Source organism: Oncorhynchus nerka, linkage group LG7 (assembly GCF_034236695.1).
Source record: "Oncorhynchus nerka isolate Pitt River linkage group LG7, Oner_Uvic_2.0, whole genome shotgun sequence".
NCBI lineage: Eukaryota > Metazoa > Chordata > Actinopteri > Salmoniformes > Salmonidae > Oncorhynchus > Oncorhynchus nerka.
In genome coordinates, this window is record NC_088402.1 from 226,304 (window position 1) to 243,289 (window position 16,986).

Below are 16,986 nucleotides of genomic sequence, written 5' to 3' on the forward strand. Positions count from 1 at the left end.
AGAAAATATAGGTTTCTCCTTTTGGTTTGGGAGGGAATGAGTCTCGTCTGGTCCATCAGGTCTACACCAAAACAAAGGACTCATGTAAAAGTCAGGATGGACATACACTTTTGTGACCTTAGTCATGCAATGTTTGTCCATTCATAAAGTGTAGCGTAAACCCAGTCTCAATCATACAATCAAAATATCAAACTCTTTTACCACACAAACATAAAGAGTATCACATCTCAATACGTCTTCAACTACAACTGACCACATAAATCATGGTATACATCACACTAAAACAAATTAAATACCTTCTGCAATAAAGTTGTAGTCGGTCAGTCAGACAATCCAATCTGCCAACAGAGGAGAAACGCCATGAAGAACCAGCAGAGACCAACTGAGATGTGTAGTATAGTCCAAAGGAAGCAATGAGTGGATCCGATCCTGGTTAAACTTGAGACAAGGCTACAAAGCACACTTTTAAATGCAACAAAACAAGTAAAGAAGCTTCGGAACTGAGGTTTGAACACATCCTCAGTCACGTCTCCATCACAACCCCACTTTTGCACAGCTGATGCTGGCGATTTAATTGGGAATTAATGGGGAAGCACCCTATTGGAAGGAGAAGCACTGAGACGGTTCAGACAAATTCAGGGCCGTCATAATACGAGTCCATATCATCAAGTTCTGCTTTCCTGACCATATACCATAAATAGTATTGAAAAACATGTTTTTAATCAAAGTAATCCCCCATAATACTTATTAATGAATTGTGACGTGGTTGAGAAAACATGTCTTCCTAAGAACCTGGTACCTAAACCAAATGTATAGTCATTGATTCAACCTCTACGTTTGGAATGTAAATGCACACAGTATTCAATGGGTATGGATGTAGCATATACACACCTGGAAGGGACACATGGCCATAGAGAGAGGACAGGGGGTGGAGACAGATGCCCAATAGTAGGGTGTTAGGTCACGTAACAAAATTTGGACGAGAATTCTACTGTTTGACTCTCACTTCATAAATCAGGATATTTTGATCAACTGTGAATTCATTTTTATAAAATATTTTCTCATAAATGTCTTCCTTAATATGTTGTGAATAACGTGAGTATGTGTCGATGTCTGAAACCGTTTGTGAGGATGTCTCTCTGATATCGGGGGAGCTCCCTGAATCAGTGGGCCAGAGTGGTTTGACAACCACTTTTTGCACTCTCCTGAAAATACTGCTTTCACATTCGTCCATTTCGGGAGGTGTTATCTTATCCAATCATAAACGATTTGAGTACCAACTCGAAGTATACAAGTTGACTGACATCTGGAAGGAGTTTTCAGGAGAAAGCAAATAAAGTGCATGAGTGAGAAGGTAAGCAAGCTTTCATCTACATGGTTTGACCATGTACTGTACATTTGAAGAACCTGAAAAAAATGTATGTCACTACATGTCTAAGATTATTGGGAACATCTTGCAAAGCTGCTATCAAGATTTCATGCTGAATTGTTGAACCGATTGTAGATTTACAGCGAGTAGGTGGCTATCAAGTTGTTTACCTAGCTTGCCACCCTTATCTAACTAAGGGAAAGAGTGGGGCGTTCTGCTTGGCTGTGGCGGAGATGTTCTCTCTCAATGCGCTCTCTGTCACCCTGTCTCACTCTATCGATTTGGTAAAAATTATATTAAATTGATTATCTACGTTTAATTACTCAGGGTCTTAGGAACAATTTGATGTGCAGAAATTGAGACTTAATTTAGACTGGTGGATATGACCGGAGATTAACCACAGAGGTGAAAAGCTGTTTTTAGCAAGTCTACTAGCAAGCTAGGTAACGTTAGCTAGTTCATGGGGGAGAGAAGTGTTACTTGCCGCCTGACTTTCTGACAAAGGAGAGAGAGAAAGGAAATAAAAGAGGGAGAGAGAGTAGTAGGCAGGAAGGGATGAAAAGAGAGAAAATGGGGGAGAAGATATGGAAGGGAGGGATAAATTCTGACTGATAAATGCCTTGACAGATGCTCATTATTTTTATTGTTTGATATTAATAATATTCTAGCCATGTTCAACAGATATCTTGCTCTTCTGGGTGGCCTATTCTGATCAATTAGTGTTTATAATGTCCAGTGCTTTCAGAAAGCATTCACACCCCTTGACTTTTTCAAGATTTTGTTTTGTCACACAGTGAATTCAAAATGGATTACATTTAGATGTGTCACTGAACTACACACAATAACGCATAATGGCAAAGTGAAATGTAGTTTTTAGATTTTTTTTTACAAATAAGTACAGGAGTATAAATGTGTTTAATTAACAAGTCACATAGTAAGTTGCATGGAATCACTCTGTGTGCAATGAAGTCACGCCTACTCCCACTCCCCCTCTCCAGCGCTTGACGTCACCTGTCTACTAACCACCAGTCCTGGAAACCATCATTACGCACACCCGCTCCCCATCATTATGCACACCTGGGCTTCATCATCATCTATATTACATTCCCTTTATTTAGCCCTCAGTAGCCTCAGTAATCAGGCAGTATTGGTTTGTTGTCATATTCAGTAGGCATCTCCTGTTTTGATAATTTACCTTTCAATGCATTTCGTCATCAATTTACCATCACTCCCTGCTTCCTGACTCCCTGCATATTCGAATACTGCCTCACAATATGGAAGTAGCAGAAGATAAAACCATCTTCCAGACTGTCAACGAACAGGGTCATCTACTCCACCAACACCACGACCAGCTGGCGGAACTGGGTACGGCCATGGTGGACGTCCTCCACTTTCTCCACCACCTTAAAACCCTCAGCGAGGCTCTCCATACCCCTATCAGAGGGCCTCCTACCATGGATCGTCACAGGGAGTCAGTCCTCCAGCCTACCCAGCCGTCCCCCTAGGTCAGCAATGTCTGACTGTCCTATTCAGAGAAGTATGACGGTACTCCATCCCAATGCCGTGGCTTCCTACTCCAGTGCTCCCTCTGTTTTGCCCATCAGATGGGAGCCCCCACCACAGAGGTCCAAGATTGCCACAGTAATTTCCCTGCTGACCAGGCAGGCGTTGAATTGGGCTATGGCCATCTGGAAGAGAGGAGAGGAGGAGCTGGTTTCCTTTGTGAGGTTCATGGCTCTGTTCAGGACGGTCTTCGACCATCCTCCAGTGGGCAGAGAGGGAGGTAAGAAACTTCTCCAACTCTAGCAGGTTGCTCAGACAGCTGCGGAGTACGCCCTCACCTTTTGGACTGTGGCAGGTTTTCCAATGCCTCGCAAAGAAGGGTACCTATTAGTAGGCAAAAAAAAGTAGGCACTGAATATCCCTTTGAGCATGGTGAAGTTGTTAATTACACTGCATGGCGTATAAATACACCCAGATACTACTAAGATACAGGCCTCCTTCCTAACTCAGTTGCTGTAAAGGAAGGAAACAGCTCAGGGATTTCATCATTAGACCAATGGTGATTTTAAAACAGTTAGAGTTTAATGGCTGTTGTAGGAGAAAACTGAGGATGGATCAACAACGTTGTAGTTACTCCACAATACTAACTTAAATGACAGAGTGAAAAGAAGGAAGCCTGTACAGAATACAAATATTCCAAAACATGTATCCTGTTTGCAACAAAGCACTAAAATTGTACTGCAAAAAATGTCAAAGAAATTAACTTTTTGTCCTGAATACAAAGCATTATGTTTGGGGCAAATCCAACACAACACATCACTGAGTACCACTCCACATATTTTCAAGGGTAGTGGCGGCTGCATCGTGTTATGCTTGTCATCATTAACCTCTATAAAAAGCACAGGCAAAATCCTAGAGGAAAGCCTGTTCAGTCTGCTTTCCACCAGACAACGGGAGACAAAATCACCTTTCAGCAGGACAATAACATAAAACACTAGGCCGAATATACACTTGAGTTGTTTAACAAGACGACATTGAATGTTATGTTCCTGAGTGGCCTAGATAGAGTTTTGACTTAAATCGTCTTCAAAATCTATGGCAAGACTTGAAAATGGCTGTCTAGCAATGATCAACAACCAACTTGACGGAGCTTGAAGAATTTTAATCTTGTCCAATAAAGATATGCAAAGTTCTTAGACTTACCCAGATGGACTCACAGCTGTTATCGCTGCCAAAGGTGATTCAAGATATGAGTGTTTTATTTTACTTTCTATTTTGACAAGAGTATTGTGTGTGGATGATTGACAAAAAAAATGCCAGTTAAATACATTTTAAGCCCAATTTTTAACACAACAAAATGTGTAAAAAGTCAAGGGGAGTGAAAACTTTCTGAAGGTACTGTATGTGTGTGTGTGTGTGTGTGTGTGTGTGTGTGTGTATATATATATGTCTGTGTAAAATTCAGAAGTTTACATAAACCTTATGTCACGACTTCCGCCGAAGTCGGTCCCTCTCCTTGTTCGGGCGGCGTTCTGCGGTCGACGTCGCCGGCCTTCTAGCCATCGCCGATCCACTTTTCATTTTCCATTTGTTTTGTCTTACACACCTGATTTCACTCACCCAATTACTTGTTCATTATTTAACCCTCTGTTCCCCCATGTTTGTTTGTGAGTGATTGTTCGTTGTAAATCGGTCCGTTATTGTGGGCTCGCTATATTGCTTTGTATGTGTAGTTTGAGTAAAGTACGTTGATTACTCATATCTGCTGCCCTGCGCCTGACTCTCTACACCAGCTTCACACAGGACCATTACACCTTAGCCAAAAATATTTAATATCAGTTTTTCACAATTCCTGACATCTAATCCTAGTAAAATTCCCTGTCTTAGGTCAGTTAGGATCACCACTTGATTTTAAGAATGTGAAATGTCACCAGATTTTTCAGTACTGCCCACAAATTTTCCATGGGATTGAGGTCAGGGCTTTGTGATGGCCACTCCAATACATCGACTTTGTTGTCCTTATGCCATTTTGCCACAACTTTGGAAGTATGCTTGGAGTCATTGTGCATTTGGAAGACCCATTTGCGACCAAGCTTTAACTTTCTGACTGATGTCTTGAGATGTTGCTTCAATCTATTAATCTATAATTTTCCTTTCTCATGAGCCATCATTTTTGTGTAGCGCACCAGTCCCTCCTGCAGCAAAGTACCCCCACAACATTAAGCTGCTGAACAGAGGACATTTCTCCAAAAAGTGTGAAGCTGTGGCTTCTTCCTTGCTGAGCGACCTTTCAGGTTATGTTGATATAGGACTCGTTTTACTGTGGATATCAAAAGGCATGGACCAAAGAACTGGTCAATGGTAAGTGTTCATGATATTTTAGTTCTCAAAAAACACTCAAACAAAATAACAAAGGGAAAAACCAAAACAGTTCTGTCAGGTGCATACACTAAACAGAAACTAACTACCCACAAAACACAGGTAGGGAAAAAAGGCTGCCTAAGTATGATTCCCAATCAGAGACAACGATAGACAGCTGCCTCTGATTGGGAACCACACTCGGCCAAAAACAAAGAAATAGAAAACATAGAAATAAAGAAACTAGAAACTAACCAAAATAGAGAATAAAAGCCTCTCTATGCCCAGGGAGTGACAACCCAAGTTAACCTGTTGCTTCTACTCGGGACGCTTGCGTCCCAACTAGAGCTCTGGAAATGCAAATGCGCTACGCTAAATGCTAATAGTATTAGTTAAAACTCAAAAGTTCATTAAAATACACATGCAGGGTATCGAATTAAAGCTACACTCGTTGTGAATCCAGGCAACAAGTCAGATTTTTAAAATGCTTTTCGGCGAAAGCATGAGAAGCTATTATCTGATAGCATGCAACACCCCAAAAGACCCACAGGGGACGTAAACAAAATAATTAGCATTTTGGCGTTACACAAACCGCACAATAAAATAGAAAACATTCATTACCTTTCACCATCTTCTTTGTTGGCACTCCTAGATGTCCCATAAACACTATTTGGGTCTTTATTTCGATTAAATCGGTCCATATAAAGCCTAGATATCGTTATATGTAGACTGTGTGATAAACGAAAAAACATTGTTTCAAAACGTAACGTCATTTTTTAAAATTCAAAAAGTCGACGATAAACTTTCACAAAACACTTGAAATACGTTTGTAATGCAACTTTAGGTATTAGTAAACATTAATAAGCGATAAAATTCATCAGGAGGCGATGTAAAGATCATTAGCTGTCCGTCTGGAAAAATGTCCGGCTAGAAACTCAACGAAAATATCCGGTCCTAGACCTGAAGAAATACGGTGCCTCGCATGTGTTTGACCAAGAAAAAACTCGAAGGGAAATGACAAGACTCTAGACACCGTGTGGAAGCTGTAGGTACTGCAACCTCAGTCAATTAATTGTGGTTCACCTTTATCAATGGGTTCAAGTAGCGCATGGATATATTTTCCCATTTTCAGTGATCAGTTTTTCCTGTGCTTTTCGATGTAAATGCCGTTCTGGTAAAGCCACAGCAGTGATTTAACCAGTTTTTTAACGTCTGAGTGTTTTCTATCCACACAGACTAAGCAAATGCATATACTATATTCCTGGCATGAGTAGCAGGGCGTTGAAATGTTGCGCGATTTTTAACAGAATGTTCAAAAAAGTAGAGGGTCGACTTAAGAGGTTAAACAATTTAAAGGCATTGATACCAAATACTAATTGAGTGTATTTAAACTTCTGACCCACTGGGAATGTGATGAAAGAAATAAAAGCTGAAATAAATAATCTATTATTCTGACATTTCACATTCTTAAAATAAAGTCAGAATCATAACTGACCTAAGACAGGGAGTTTTTACTAGGATTTAATGTCAGGAATTGTGAAAAACTGAGTTTAAATGTATTTTCAAAGGTGTATGTAAACTTCCATCTTCAACTGTACATACTACCACAATCAGCCCAACTAACTGATGCCTGTATATTAGCTTAGATAGCTACTGTTGTAGTTTCGCTTCTGTTTTTTTTCACTGTCTTTATTACTGTTTTTATTTCTTTACTTGTTCAACTAATACCTTTTTTCCACTATTGTTTAGAGCCTGTTAGTAAGCATTTCACTGTAAGGTGTATTTTGGCGCATGTGACATGTGACATATAAACTTTGATTTGATTTGAGCCATGGAGGGAACATCAAAGTCCCCGGCAGAAGACAGCTGGTACATGGGCTCAAAACGATATGAAGGTCTTAAGTCCGGACACAGGGGAAGAAGGCAGGCGCGCCGAGAATTATTATTTTTCTTTATTTCTGGTTCCGACACACATCCATTCACGCTCACCTGGAGTCCAAAAATGAGCAGCCATTTACGCTCACCTGGAGTCCAACAATGAGCAGCCATTTACGCTCACCTGGAGTCCAACAATGAGCAGCCATTTTCTGGTTCAAGCTAGTAGAGGGGTACAGTGGTGGAAATTGATCATAGTTGAGTAAGCTCCCATTATGATCCTGTTGGATGTTTTGATAGGAATCTTTTAAAGATACAGATAGTCTCATAGAATCCTTATTGGTCAAATGTTTTATTTAAAAACTAAGACTTTGGTAAATGTGTTAAGTGCACAGTTTTGATTAAAAGGTTATTCAAAGTAAACAGCACAGCAACACGACAACACAGAGGTGTAATGTTTGTAATCACTGCCAAATGTGTTGAGTAGGATTAACCATTGTTGGATTAACAATTTTTTGGTCATTGACTTTAATTCCTCAAAGTATTTTGGAGGAGGAGGTATAGGCAGCATAGAGAAAATAACATTTAGTCAACCCAGTACTTTCATTTTTACTATAGCAATCTTACCTTGTAATTAGATTTTAAGAGAGGACCATCTCTGCAAATCAGAGGTGATCTCCTCTTTTAGTTTGACATAGTTCCTTCTACAAATTTGGGAATATTTGGTTGGTATGCATACGCCCAAAAAAATAAAGTCTGCCTCATGCTACTGCACTGGAGATGCAGCAGGCAAAGTAAGCTGTTTCACAGGGCTATTTAGGGGCACCATTACATATTTTTCCTAGTTTATTTCATATCCAAGAATGAACCAAAAACATTAAATAATTTCACAATCTGTGGAAGGATATTCGAAAGGTCTGATAACTACTATGTCATCAGCATAGTGACACTTTATGCTGCGTAACTTTAATATTGATTGTTGAAATAGGTGGGTCCAATCTAATCGCTTGAACAAGGGGCTCCAAAGACAGGGCAAAGGGCGTTGGTGATAATGGACATCCTTGTTTTGTGAAACGTTGTAAACAGAAAGTCTTGGATATAATGTTTCCCATCTGCACAACTGCTCGTGTTGCAGAGTACAATGTTTTTAACATGGGATAAATCCTTTACCAAAACCAAAGGACTCCAAAACACAAAATAAATTGTTCCATTCTTGCCTATCAAAGGCTTTTTCAAACTAAAAAGTGAAGCATGGACTAGGTTGTTTTCTGACTCATTTTTGATATTGAATGGACGTCTAATATTATCTGAGGCTAAAAGACATCACTTAAGTCTCCTCCCATAACAAGTTGGTATTCTGAAAGATCTAATAGGGCTCCCGAGTGGCGCAGCAGTTTAAGGCACTGCATCTCAGTGCTAGAGGCGTCACTACAGACACCCTGGTTCAGCGGTCTAAGACACTGTATCTCAGTGCTCGAGGCGTCACTATAGACCCTGGTTCAGCGGTCTAAGACACTGCATCTCAGTGCATCACTACAGACACCTTTTATTTTCTTAGTGGCTGAGGAGTGAGGAACACATAAATTTAGAATGTATGGATAATTGTGTAATTTGTTTATCAAGAAATTAAATAAAATCACCTATTTCAATATAAACAGGAAAATATATTTTTATACACCATTATACACATTTGTGAACAAACTCTGACAAAGGTTTTAACAATAATAGAAACAAAAACAGTAACCACCGGCAAGTGAGGAAATCTATAGCTTCAACTATTCTCTTTGCCTGGAAGGAACTCAAATTCACTAACATCAGGAGGAGGCTCTCAAACAGCGACGCACGTCGCAAGTCAGTCCCACTATGTCAGTCACTTGTCTTTATCCAACATGACATGAATACGTGGCAGCTGCAGTTAAGCAATACTGTATAACTAGAATGACAACAACCAAGTCAAGCAAGTTAACAAATCAACCAGGCCCCTCATACCAAATTAACTAAGTTATGTAGCTGAATAACAAATAAACATGGGTAACATTAGCTACTTAGTCTGCAGTGGGAAGAATCTGGAGGAATTGTTGGCTCCTTCTCTTGTAGTTGTCCTCAGCTGCAAGGCCTGCCTCTGCTTCTATCACAGTATGGAATTTAAGAAGTGTTCTATTTTTCCTGATCTCCAGGATGGCTGGGTATGTCAGGAATGGGCGAAGTCTTCTTGCTGTCATCTGTCGTTTGATATAGTCAAAGGATTTCATCTCCAGTGTGGTTTCACTGCTGTAGTCTGGGATGAACGCCAGATTGGATCTCCCATCTCGGTGGGTTCTTGAGGGCTCTGGTTCAGAGTATCCACTCAGTCCTCATATCTTTAACAGGCAGAATATGAGGGTGCGGGAACGGCTGCGATTATTATTGCCAATGTAGATTTGGTGTGCCTGTTGAATTTCAATATTGCTCCGTTGTAGCAACAGTATCCATTTTGGTAGATTCTCCTGAGGAAAACCTTTTGGGTCAGAACCCTTCGCGGTTACATCCAGGCCCACCATAAGTATGTTCAGTTTCCTCTCTCTGTCTTCAAGCACGTCATTTTCTCCCTCAGTTGCATCACTGCTTCTCGGCAGGTGGCTATGTCGTCTGTAGCAGTCCTGGTGCTAACCTGCATCTCTTCACAGCATCGCTCCAGAGACTTGCATGTGACAGATTGGCTGGCTATGTTGTTTGAGAGTTTTAAGATAGATGTTTTGGAGGCTTCCACCATATATTTAAGTGATTTAATTTCTCCAGAAAGCAGTTCCTCCAGGGATTCCTTAACTGCTTGTTTGAACATTACATCGAAGTTTGTTGTTGATTCAGAGCCTTCATTATGGCAGAGTTGGATGTATCGTCACTGGTCTTAGTTGGCTCGTTGTCTTTCTTTGTTAGCGATGCTTTTAGGCTTTCCTGTGCCTTAGTTGAGTGTCCTCGGTTGCGTAAATCCATGTAATGAAGCATGTTGATGGTTCAGAGGCAAGTTGTCAGAAATGTATTACAGATATTGGACTTTTGAGACAGTACTAGGAACTAACCTTGCATCTCTGCCAAAAGGCCACTGAAAGTTTGTTGTGCACACATTTATGATCACTTGCAATCTCACTTTTACTAGAGTAGCTATCAGGGAGGTTAGCCGCCAACACACACACACACAGTTTGAGTGGTAAAGGTATGGTGAGTCTAGCATAGAAGGTGTGGGAGGAGTTGGGAATGGTTTGAAAAGGAAAAAAAAGTTGGGAATGCATTGATTTGAATGCATATATTTCTATGGTTTGAAAAGTAGAAACAAACATTTCTCAGCTATTGTAGTCTGAAGCAGTCTGTAATGTTAATTTGGTGTCTCTAGCTCAAAGGTTTTAGAGCAGGGTTAGGAAGAAGAAAAATAATAAGAGCATGTCAAACAAGTGTTGCTGTTACAAGAACACTAAACCCTAAAAGTGCCTCTGGTTAGTTCAGTAGTATATCTAGGTCAAAAAATGATTATCAATGATTATCAATAAACATCAAATATTCACATAAATTAATACATTTGCATATATGTATTTAATTGTATTTAATTTGAACATGCAAATGAATTACTTAAAAATCACACAATGTGATTTTCTGGATTTTTGTTTTAGATTCCATCTCTCACAGTTGACGTGTACCTATGATAAAAATTACAGACCTCTTCATGCTTTGTAAGTAGGAAAACCTGCAAAATCGGCAGTGTATCAAAAACGTGTTCTTCCCACTGTACACATAATGATTAAATATTCACTTACTTTTTGAAAATCATCCTCTGATTTGTCATCCAAAGGGTCCCAGCTATAACATGTAGTGTTGTTTTGTTAGATAAAATCCTTCTTTATATCCCAAAAATTCAGTTTAGATGGCTCCACCGATTTGAGTATTCCACTCGTTTAACTTGCAGAGAAAGGAATCCGAAAATCTACCCCTAAACTGTTTCAACAAGTCAAAATACATTTCTATTTACTCCTCAGATACCCTAAAATGTAATCAAACTATAATATTTATTTCAGGAAGAAGTATGTTCAGTAGGAAACCGATTTTAGCAGGTGCGTAATTTCTTCATGACCCGCACAGACACAACTTTTCAAGACTGTGTCCTTCTACAAAAACTGTTATTTCTTATTTGTTTTTGAAGTTACATGCCCGAGAACCTGAACTGCTGACACCCTGTGGAAGCAATAGAAATGCATCCAGGGAGCTAATTTACTATATGACCTTTGTCTTGCATTTCTAAGAGGATGGTCTCTCTCTCTCAAAAACATTCTGGTTGGTTTTTCTTTGGATTTTCTCCTACCATATCTATTGTGTTATATTCTCCTAAAATTATTTTAGCTTTCCAATGGTACCAATTATATGCATATCCTGGCTGCAGGGCCTGAGCTACAGGCATTTTATTTTGGGCACCTCATTCAGCCGGAAATTGAGAAAAAAGAGGCCTAAGAAGTTCTGAGTCCACCTGTCATTTTGGTGCCATTTTTGTAAAAGGCCTCACCATTGACCTGTGCATTATCTCCCATGACCTTTTGCCCAGAATTTGGACACACAATTTTTTTTTTCAGGCATGGTAAAGCCTACAGACGTGGGAGTCTGTTGTACCATTTGGTATGTATTATCAGTTCAGCTCTAACAGTAATGTTTATTTCAACCCCCCTTAACACCCTACCAGTAGATTGGCATTAAACAAACACGTCTAGATTATGGCATTAGCCAAACACATCAGCAAGTTTCCTTCCCTATGTGAGTGTAGAAGCAGATCTATCGCTATCGACAAGTCATCCTTCATGGTAACACACCTATGGTAGCACAGTTGACAAGTCATCCTTCATTTTGCCGCTAGAAATGTGGTAACCATGATTTGCCGCTAGAAATGTGGCCATTTGCAAGTATAAATGTGTTAAAAATCCATTGAAGTAACTAGCAGATTTACTAGATAGCTACAATAGTTACCTTGGTAACCAAATAAACAGATTTACTAGCTTAGCTAACAAACCATCCTTCTTGCTTTCTATTACGAAAATTGAATTCAACAATACCAATAATGTTTCCAATTTGACTTTTGTTTTCAAAAGCAGCTCAAGCATAGGATATTTAAGGATGTACTGTAGCCATTGAGTATTGGGTAACACTTTACTTAACACCCACCCAGCTAGCAATGAGGAAGCAGCCCTCTTCCGAGGGCTGGAACTGATTGAATCGGCCTGGAATCGGGTGTCGGACTCGGGTCGTTTCTGTCACCAGAATTCAGCCGACTTTGCCGGCATCTTACCAGAATCCCTCCAGAAGTGGCCCGATGCAAATTTAAATAAACATATACAAAATTAACCGATTTAGTCATTTTAAATATTACTATTATTCATACCAATTATACCCATCCACAAAAAAAACATTTTGTCTCTGAGGAAATACCACACACCATGGTGACTGTGTCAGCGTGCATGCGCCTAGCCCGCCACAGAAGGCGCTACAGCTCGATGGGACAAGGACATCCCGGCCGACCAAACCCTCCCCGAACTCGGACGATGCTGGGCCAATTGCGCGTCTAACCAGCATCTGTAGAAACACAGTTTGCACTGCGATCCAGTGTCTTAGACCGCTGCACCACTTGGGAAGTTCCATTCACAAAGTTTTTCATGCTTATCAATTGCCTTGTACAAATTATCAAAATAGTAAAAAAGCAGCCCGTGTCGTCATCTGCCAGAGAGTAGCCCCAATCGTCCCTAGCCCCAAGTAATACATTTGGCACAGATAACTCCGGAATCAGCCCGAGATCAATCCCCGCATCCTAGCCATAAGTAATACTTCCGAAGGCGGCCCAGACGATGGCCGAGTCTGACTCTCAGCCGAGTGCCCCAAATCGGGCACAGGTGTGTCCCATTTCATTGACAACCTTTCTGGCTCTGCCCACCGACATCCTATTAAGGAAACGAGCAAAGAGAAAGAATTTGGCAGACAGAGTGGGAGGGTCATAACATGTCATAATATGGTCATAACACTGTCATGACGGTCACTGTTTAGACCTGTTGAGACATATATTGTGTTATTTTATGGCTGGTCCAGTCGGACACCTACATAAGAGTGTCTAAACCTACTAAACCTACTACACAAGGCAAAAAGTTCCATTACACCATAGCCTAGCTGTCAACAGTATGTTTATGTTATTTTCTGAAATTGACCATATTCAATTATCATTGCAATTGATCACAAATTGATGTCAGACATGTACCTACCCCAATGCTCTGTTGCTGATGAATGCAGGAGCAGATTTTAGGAGCAGGGCATAAGTTTTGTACGATTATGATCGTCATAATGCTTCTTAACAGTGTCAAAGTGTATTTTATGCAAGTTACTTAAAATATATATTTAAAAAAACATGACTGTAAATAATTCATTACAACAACAACAAAGGATTAAAGAAACAAACTTTTTTCAAAAAGGAAACTTCTTGGAAGGGAAAAAAACGTAACGCAACAGCATTTGCTGTTAACATGGTCTAGATACTGTTATGACCATGTTATGTCAGCTGTTATGACATATTATGACATGCTTATGCCATAATGTGTTATGATGCTGAGTATTAAGTAACGTTTTCCAGAATATTATTCTGGAAAATAATGCAGGGCATTATAATACATGCTCTAGAATGTCCTTCGAGCCAATCAGAAACGAGTATTCAACAGGGGCGGCAGGATAGCCTAGTGGTTAGAGCGTAGTGGTTAGAGTGTTGGACTAGTAACCCAAAGGTTGCAAGTTCAAATCCCCGAGCTGACAAGGTACAAATCTGTCATTCTGCCCCTGAACAGGCAGTTAACCCACTGTTCCTAGGCTGTCATTGAAAGTAAGAATTTGTTCTTAACTAACTTGCCTAGTAAAATAAAGGTCAAATTAAAAAATAATTCTGAATGATTATTGACTTCACTTCTGTTATACATACAATTATTACATGCATAGTATACAACTATGGAATGGCTATTGCTTCTATAGCTCATATCTTCTGGTCTAGGCCTAGCAAGTGGAATAGAATGTTATATCGAGTGTCTTGGCTAACACAACGTATTTCTCCAACACTTTATTGAGTGTTTTGGCTAACGCAATGCATTTCTATAACACTATATATAGTGTTTTGGCTAACACATAATATATTTCTCCAACATTATATTGAGTGTCTTGGCTAACACAATGTATTTCTCCCTCCACCCCTGTAGCCGCAGACGCTGAGAGGCTCAGACACTGCCAAATCCTTGGACAGTGATGTTAGCGACGTGTCCGCTATGCCATGTGCTTCTCGGCTCAGCAGCATGAGCCACATGTCTGTCCAGTCGGAGACGGCAAAGGGAAGCCACAACATCAGGTGGGACTGAGCTCTGTGTCTGGCCTGCCTGGCCAGCCTTACCTCTGGAACCTACTAATGCTAATGCCACTGGCAATGGGCAAGCTGCCTCAATTCATGGTTGTTCATTACTCTGCTATGCAGAAATGTTCCATATGGAAATATTTGCACCCAGCTACTATTTGAAAGGGAACGTGAATATTCTATGCAGACAAGTACTGCTCTCTTGATGGTTTAGTTCATGATTGACTTTGCTCAGACTAGAAGCGAATGACTGAACATGTTTTTTGAGGGTTGTTCCATCACAAGCTTGGCTATATGTTGCTATGGTGTATTACGGATATTACAATGGGATTTCAAACAAAAGAGCATACAGTATGTTTAAGAAAACCCCTTGCCAGGGATGTGCAACTCCAATCTTTTTTGGGGCAAGTGTCTGCTGGTTTTCATGTTGCCTGTATGAGTCAGATAGTTCACTTGTTTTCTGGGTCTTGATATTTCACTTTGGTTTGTCATTCTATGTTGTATGTCTGCCTTGCCTGTTTCAAACAATATTCTATTTGAATTTATTATTTATTTCAGGTAGGCTAGTTAAGAACTAGTTCTCATTTACAATTGCGACCTGGCCGAGATAAAGCAAAGCACTGCGACACAAATAACAACAGTTACACATGGAAAACACATACAGTCAATAACACAGTAGAAAGAAAGTCTATATACAGTGTGTGCAAATGAGGTAAGATAAGGGAGGTAAAGGCAATAAATAGGCCATAGTGGTGAAATAATTACAATTTAGCAATTAAACACTGCAGTGATGTGCAAGGAGAGATACAGGGGTGCAAAGGAACAAAAATATATATATGGTGATGAGGTAGTTGGATGGGCTATTTACAGATGGCATATGTACAAGTGCAGTGATCTGTGAGCTGCTCTGACAGCTGGTGCTTAAGGTTAGTGAGGGAGATATGAATCTCCAGCTTCAGTGATTTTTGCAATTCGTTCTAGTGATTGGCAGCAGAGAACTGGAAGGAAAGGCAGCCAAAGCAGGTATTGCCTTTGGGGGATGACCAGTGAAATATACCTGCTGGAGCACGTACTACGGGTGGGTGCTGCTATGGTGACCAGTGAGCTTAGATAAGGCGGGGCTTTACCTAGCAAAGACTTATAGATGACCTGGAGCCAGTGGGTTTGGCGACGAATATGAAGCGAGGGCCAGCCAACGAGAGCATACAGGTCGCAGTGGTGGGTAGTATATGGGGCTTTGGTGGCAAAACGGATGGCACTGTGATAGACTGCATCCAATTTGCTGAATAGAGTGTTGGAGGATATTTTGTAAATGACATCGCCGAAGTCGAGGATCGGTAGGATGGTCAGTTTTAAGAGGGTATGTTTGGCAGCATGAGTGAAGGATGCTTTGTTGCGAAATAGGAAGCTGATTCTAGATTTAATTTTGGATTTGGAGATGCTTAATGTGAGTCTGGAAAGAGAGTTTATAGTCTAATCAGACACCTAGGTATTTGTAATTTCAACATATTCACTCAGAACCATCCAGAGTAGTGATGCTGGACGGGCTGGCAGGTGCAGGTAGCGATCGTTTCAAGAGCATGCATTAGGTTGTACTTGCATTTAAGAACATCTGGAGGCCACAGAAGGAGAGTTGAATGGCATTGAAGCTCATCTGCAGGTTGGTTAAGATTGTGAGGAAAGCACTTTTAAAGAATAACCAGGCATCTTCTACTAACCGAATGGGGTCAATATCCTTCCATGATAACCGGGCCAGGTTGATTAGAAAGGCCTGCTTGCTGAAGTGTTTTAGGGAGTATATGACAGTGATGAAGGGTGGTCGTTTGACAGCAGATCCATTACGGACCAAGCAATGAGGCGGTGATTGCTGAGATCCTGGTTGAAGATAGCAGAGGTGTATTTTTAAGGCAGGTTGGTTAGAATGATATCTATGAGGGTGCCTATGTTCACAGATTTGAGGTTGTACCTGGTAGGTTCATTGATAATTTGTGTGAGATTGAGGGCATCAAGCTTAGATTGTAGGATGGCCTGGGTGTTAAGCATGTCCCAGTTTAGGTCAGCTAACAGCACAAGCTCTGAAGATAGATGGGGGGCAATCAACTCACATATGGTGTCCAGGGCACAGCTGGGGGCAGAAGGTGGTCTATAGCAAAGCTGCAACAGTGGGAGACTTGTTTCTGGAAGGATGGACTTTTCAAAGTAGAAGGTCAAATTGTTTGGGCACAGACCTGGATAGTATGACAGAACTCTGCAGGCTATCTCTGCCCTAGATTTCAACTACGACACCTTTGGCAGTTCTATCTTGTCAGAAAATGTTGTAGTTGGGGATGGAAATTCAGGATTTTTGGTGACCTTCCTAAGCCAGGATTCAGACACGATTTGGACACCCGGGTTGGCGGAGTGTGCTAAAGCAGTGAATAAAAAGAAACTTAGGGAGGAGGCTTTTAATGTTAACATGCATGAAACCAAGGCTTGTACGGTTACAGAAGTCAAC

General features: G+C 40.6%; 1 long non-coding RNA gene across 1 annotated transcript in view; it reads left to right on the forward strand.

The window, feature by feature from the left end:
• The window catches only part of LOC135572392 (uncharacterized), a 41,007-nt gene that overhangs the window by 21,062 nt on the left and 2,959 nt on the right, over positions 1-16,986 (forward strand). The window contains exon 3 of the long non-coding RNA XR_010464252.1: positions 14,344-14,489. This is a non-coding gene — a long non-coding RNA (uncharacterized LOC135572392). The remainder of the gene's footprint in view (positions 1-14,343; positions 14,490-16,986) is intronic.